Below are 6,616 nucleotides of genomic sequence, written 5' to 3' on the forward strand. Positions count from 1 at the left end.
TATTATTGTGGGTTGAAAACCCTATGTGCTCACCAGGCTTTCCCAAGCCTGACCCACTCAGTTTCTTTGTATCACAGGAAGCGGCGTAAGAGCACAGGTGTGATGAGTCTAAATCTATAGTGAGATTTAAAGGAAAATAGGCCATTAGAATAATAAACTACTGTAAGGCCTGTAATATTACGTTTATGCTTATGTTGTTGTATTGACCATGACATCCCAATGTTTTTTAAATATAAATGAAATACATATCCTCGGAAATGCTTTTATAATAATATAGTCATGTTTTTGGGAACAAATTCCGCATTATTACTCTTTTGAAAAGAATACTTTGATTTAAATAAGCATCAACAAATCGGTCTTTTCTGGCCGTGAAATTTAGGGATGTGATAGTTGGTATCAGAGCATTAGTTTAAGCGAATTAGGAATTTTGAGGATTTCTAGACTTAAACTTAGAATGCTAAGTGATGATGGTGAGGTGTGTGTCTAAAATATTCTAGGTTGCATACCTGAATTGACACAAAGCACAAGCTTATTTTAGGATAAGATGCTTAATTTGTTGTTATGTGCTAAATGTTTTGTATTATAGCTTGATTTAGGTTGCCTACCTAACTTGTTGTTACTTGATTAGACTTAAGGTCTATTGCCAACCATGATTTAAGAAATTTTATGTGTTCAGGATTCTAAACGTTTAGTTATTGTATTAGAACTGGTATGTAACTTTTCGAAGTGATAAGGAGGATATACGTAACTAAAACCTTCCCTATCATATATATCCGCGTCCCAGTACGATGAACGACCGTTTTGGTATGCAGAACGTCATGGTGAGAACTCGTAGTGGATTGGGGAATGGTAACAGAAACCAACAGCCTAAGCCTGAGCGTGCACCAGTCGCCGCACCTACACTAGAACCTATCATAATGGCAGGAGTTCAGGCGATGCTACAGGTCATGCTAGATCGACAAATGGAGGAGACAAGGTGTAACGCCTGCAGATTCGGGCTAGTCAATTTAGAGACGATAAGCGTAAAAAAATGACTTTTTGATAGATGATTATTTAGAATAAATAATCTTAACTAAGTTGTAGTATATGTCACAAGGTTTCCGTGCATATAAAGAACACTGAAATCCGAGTTATAACAAAGAAGTTATGACCTGTCGAAGTTTCGCGATAAAACCGGCACGACACCGGGAATCATAAAAAGTGAGTTTAAGATAAATTATTTTTTAGCCCTAGTGATCTAAAATAATGTTGTAGAGTACGTCTCCACCTACGCGTGGATATAAAGAACGTCGAAAACGGAGTTCGTATGCAAAAGTTATCGCCTTCCGAAGATGCAGCTGTTGAGAGCATGACACGTGGCTGAAACCCTAGCCGCCTCAAGTCACGACATGAACATGAGATTCACGACGTGAAATGTGTCAGGGACACTAATCGGGGCTAGAAAACACGTGTTAAAGCTAAGGGATGACTAATGAAAGTTCACGACGTGAACCTATCATGGTCACGACGTGAATGGCCCCAGAACACCCTATAAATAGTGATCAAGACCCTTTCATTCCTTACACATTCTACTTTCTTTCTCTCTCATTTGCTGAAGCTGTTTCTGCTTCCCGATGCCCCGAAGATCCCGAGAAAAAGAGTTTTCGAGTCGAAACTCTGCCTGCGTGAAGCCCGGTTTTTGAGAAAATATCCCGGTTTCATCGAAGAATATTGTTTTAAGGGACGAAGTGATGTCCAATCGTCGTCTTATCAAGTGAGTGCATATTATTTTCATCTTACACATAGATATGAAGTATTTTATATAAATTACGTGCTATGTGTGCATATTATCTGTATACTTGTTATCTATGTTAGATGAACACTATTATACATGTTTTAAATGATTTAAACTGTATATGTATTTTATATCTACAAATATGTTGGGGTAAAACATGGGTAGATGAATTAGATGATGTGTGATGAAATAAAAATTGATGAGAGGCATCGATGTTTAAGATGATTTAGTCATCCAGCAGAGTATAGACAACGACCACAGACTATTCTAGATAGTCCAGTGGAACGTTAGCAGACTCGTAACCTGTAGGTATTTTTGAACTAAGTGTTCATTAGGTATTTTTGAACTAAGTGTTCATTAGGTGTTTTTGAACTATGTGTTCATTAGGTGTTTTTGAACTATGTGTTCATCCGATAGTTCTTCTTTTTGACACTATTACGTGTCGGGGTACGGGAGCGTACGGGAGTACTTTATTAGTATTTTCCCTATACTTTTTATTTTGAAGAGCTTTGGAGTCTCCGTTTCTTTTATGAAGTGATCGAAAGAGCTTCATGTGTCAGCGTTTCCTTTCACGAAGTAATTGAGGGAACTTCGTGGACTGCCTAATGAAGTGTGTCGGTAATAGACCACTACTAGGTATGTTCGGTGTTACGATGCCGGATAGGGTGAGTCTGGGGGTAAAATACCTCACGATATTCAGATCACTGCTAGGCAAAGTTCGATGCTGGATAGGGTGAGTCTGGGGGTAAAATACCTCACGATATTCAGATCACTGCTAGGCAAAGTTCGATGCTGGATAGGGTGAGTCTGGGGGTAAAATACCTCACGATATTCGGACCACGGCTAGGCATTCTTATCTAGATAACTACCCCTGACTTAATTGTCTTGTGGTTCTTTCTTTTACGAATGAAGGTTCGTGGTGAAACTGATTCCATTCCCCTCATTTGATGTCTTTATCGATCCTCATTTGCTGCTAGGGAATTTCCGAAGCAGCTTCGTCAGTTTGTTGTTCATATCGATCCTTTAGGCTACATCTTGTAAGATCATTGTATAGGATCAGTACGTGGGGATCGACGTTCGTTAGTGCTTGTAGTATAAACCTTGGGCAGCGATCGACTTCGTGCCTATTCCTTAGGAATGAAGGATAGATGATTCTTAGGGTAGATCCTTAAGATTAAAGAAGATAATGGGGATGGGTAATTGGGTTGATTGTTTGATGATTAAATATAATAATTATATTAATGTGGGTTGAAAACCTTATGTACTCACTAGGTTTCCAAACCTGGCCCACTCAAGCTTATTTGTATCACATGTGTCGATACGAAGCTACTTTACACTGGGAGATATAAAGGAGATGTAGATCACTAGTGTAAAAAAAATGTAAGGTCGGTTTATGCTTATGTTTCAGTATTGACGATGACATCCCAAAGTTTTAATATGAACAAAATATATTTCTTCGGAAATGCTTTGATAATATATTTATCATGTTTTTCTGGGAACAAATTCTGCAACACTTTTAATCAAATGATTACTCTGATTTTATTTTAAAAAGCATAAACGAAATCGGTCTTTTCTGGCCGTGAAATTGGGGATGTCACAGTTGGTATCAGAGCAATAGTTTAACCGAACTAGGAATTTGTAGGATTTCTAGACTTAAACTTAGAATGCTAAGCGATGATTGTGAGATGAGTTGTAACGTCCGTAGATCAGGGCTAGTCAATTAAGAGACAATAAGTGTCGAAAACGACTTTTTTATAGAATATTATTTAGAATGAATAATATTAACTAAGTTGTAGTGGTCGTGCCAAGGTTTCCGAATATATAAAGAATGCCGAAATCCGAGTTATAACGAAGAAGTTACGATCTGTCGAAGTTTCGCGACAGAACCGACACGACACAGCGCGACGTAAATAGTGAATTTATGTTAGAGCGATATTTGGCCTTAGCGGTCTAAATGAAATTTGTAGAATACGTTAAACCGAGAGCGTGCATAAAAAGAACGCCCAAATCTGACTTCGTATGAGTAAGTTATGATTTTTCCAAGTTTCGGCTTAGCAGTGTACATCCCGAAGTTCGAATATGGGATCGAGGGATATTTAGCCAAAACTTTCTAAATGATAATCGAATATCTCATCGATAGTAGTGCAACGACGGAAAGACAGACGAAAACGGACGTCAGACGAAGGAGTTATGAGTTTATAACGGAGTTTTCTTGTCCCGGCCTACTAAAAATAATATAATAAAAATATAATAAAAATTAAGTTCAAAAATAGCCGACTAAGTCTAAATGAAAGTTGTAGATCTTATTTTTACCTACGCGTCGATATAAAGAACGTCGAAAACGGAGTTCGTATGCGAAAGTTATGAATTTCTGAAGTTCGGGGCGCGAAACCCCAAAACTGTCAGAGACCACGACGTGAAATTAGTGTTCACGACGTGAACTGACTTCTGATGACTTATGGAGCCTGACAGAGTAAGTGGACGATGACGCATGCAATGACGTTTATGCCCACGACGTGAAAATCGAAAAAACAGCCATATAAATAGAGTTGAAGGGGTAGCCGAGTTTGGTTGCTCATTCTCTCATCTCTCACCCGTATTGCATCGATTTACGTGCAAAGAAATACCCCCGAAGCCCCGGTATCATCCCGATACCCAAAGCGAGTCCCGAAGCTCCGAAAATCCCGAGAAGAAAAGAGTTTTCGAGCCGAAGCTCTGCCCGCGATAAGCCCGGTGTGTGAAGATATTTCAGTTTCACTGAAGAATACTACTCTTAGAGCCGTAGTGTTGTCCGAGCATCGTCTAATCAAGTGAGTGTATAGTCCCTTTCATAAACACAATTTTAAAACAAGTATTGTTTGAATGTATTAAGCATATGTTTGGTGTGAGTGTGTAGTTACTTTCTTCTAACACATAGATATGAAGTAATTGCTATGAAGTACGTGCTATGTGTTTATACATTGTTTGTTTACTTGAGATGGATGTTGAAATAATGTTTTATACATGTTTTAAAAGATTTAAGCCGTATATGTGTTTGCATCTACAAATATGTTGGGTAGAACATGGGTAGATGAAAGAGTTGATGTGAGACGAAATAATAAGTATTTTTGAACTCAATGTGTTCATTAGGTATTTTTGAACTCTATGTGTTCATTTGGTGCTTGAACTCAACGTGTTCATTAGGTATTTTTGAACTCTATGTGTTCACTTGATGTTTTTGAACTCTATATGTTTGTTAGGTATTTTTGAACTCTATGTGTTCACTTGGTGTTTGAACTCAACGTGTTCATTAGGTATTTTTGAACTCTATGTGTTCACTTGGTATTTTTGAACTCAATGTGTTCATTAAGTATTTTTGAACTAGATGTGTTCACTTGGTGTTGTTGAACTGAGTATGTTCACTAAGTGTTTTAGAACTAAGTATTCACCAGATGTTTTGAATTAAGTGTTCACCAGGAGTGTTAGAACTAGGTGTTTGTTAAGTATGTTGAACTAAGTGTTTACCAGTTGTCATTTGAGGACCTTGGCAGTGGTGGACTTTGTGTCAATTCCTTAGGTCAATCCTTAGGAATAAATGGATAAAGGATAGTTGATTCTTAGGGTAAATCCTTAAGAAATAAAGGAGATAATGGGAATGAGTAATTTGGATTGATTGATTGATGATTGAATATAATAATTATATTATTGTGGGTCGAAAACCCTATATGCTCACCAGGCTCCCAAGCCTGACCCACTTAGTTTTCTTTGCATTACAGGTAATGGCACAAGAGTATAAGTTGGTGGACTTGACGAGAGATTTTGGATTATAGATCAGTAGTTATAAATAACTGTTGTAAGGTCTATTTTATATTGTTTATGCTTTTTGTCTGTAACGGAACATGACATCCCGAGGTTTTGTTATTTAATGAAGATACATTTCTTTAAAGAAATGCTTTGATAAATTCTTATCATATTTTCTTTTGGGAACAAATTCTGCAACTCTTTTAATCAAAGGATTACTCTGATTTTATAAAACAAAGCATAAACAAATCGGTCTTTTCTGGCCGTGAAAATGGGGATGTCACAGTTGGTATCAGAGCATTAGTTTAAGCGAACTAGGAATTTGTAGGATTTCTAGACTTAAACTTATAATGCTAAGCAATGATTGTGAGATGAGTGTCTACCATATTTTAGACACGAGCACTAGTATATTTTAAGAAAGATGCCTAAAATGCTTTTATGTGCTAAATGCTATATGTTTGCTATATATGATATTGTTTGTTCGGATCTATGGTCTGTTGCCGACCGGATCTGGAAACCTTATGTGTTTAGGACTCTAAGCGTACGACTACGATATTAGAACTAGCATGTAAACGTTTCGGAGTGATAAGGATGATTTGAATATCTTTCGTGAATGATGATCTAAAATCACCTTATTCAGTGTATAGATCAAAAATGGCAAGAACCAGGAGTGGAGCTGGAAACGTGAACGAAAACAGGAATCAACCACCTGTGATTGAACAAGTAGTTGTTGCAGCAGCACCACCTGATCCGATGACAATGGCTGGAGTACAATTGATGATTCAAACGATGTTGGATCGTCAGATGGAAGAAACTAGACGTCTGCTTCGGCAGAATCGGGAAGAACTTTCAATGCAAGTTGAAGAGCCCGAAGGGAATGGAGGCCAGTCAGAAGGAGGGAACTTCAGTGGGATCGTTGGTCAAGCTGATCCGCCAGTGATTAGGAGAAACAACCAAGACAACGGGGTCGAAAGAAATGGATGCAAGTACAAAGATTTTCTAACTTGCAAGCCATCGACTTTCACGGGGAAAGAGAACCCAATTGGAGTTATGGATTGGATA

The sequence above is a fragment of the Lactuca virosa genome, chromosome 4, assembly GCF_052849685.1.
Source record: "Lactuca virosa cultivar CGN04683 chromosome 4, Lactuca_virosa_CGN04683_v6, whole genome shotgun sequence".
Classification (NCBI taxonomy): domain Eukaryota; kingdom Viridiplantae; phylum Streptophyta; class Magnoliopsida; order Asterales; family Asteraceae; genus Lactuca; species Lactuca virosa.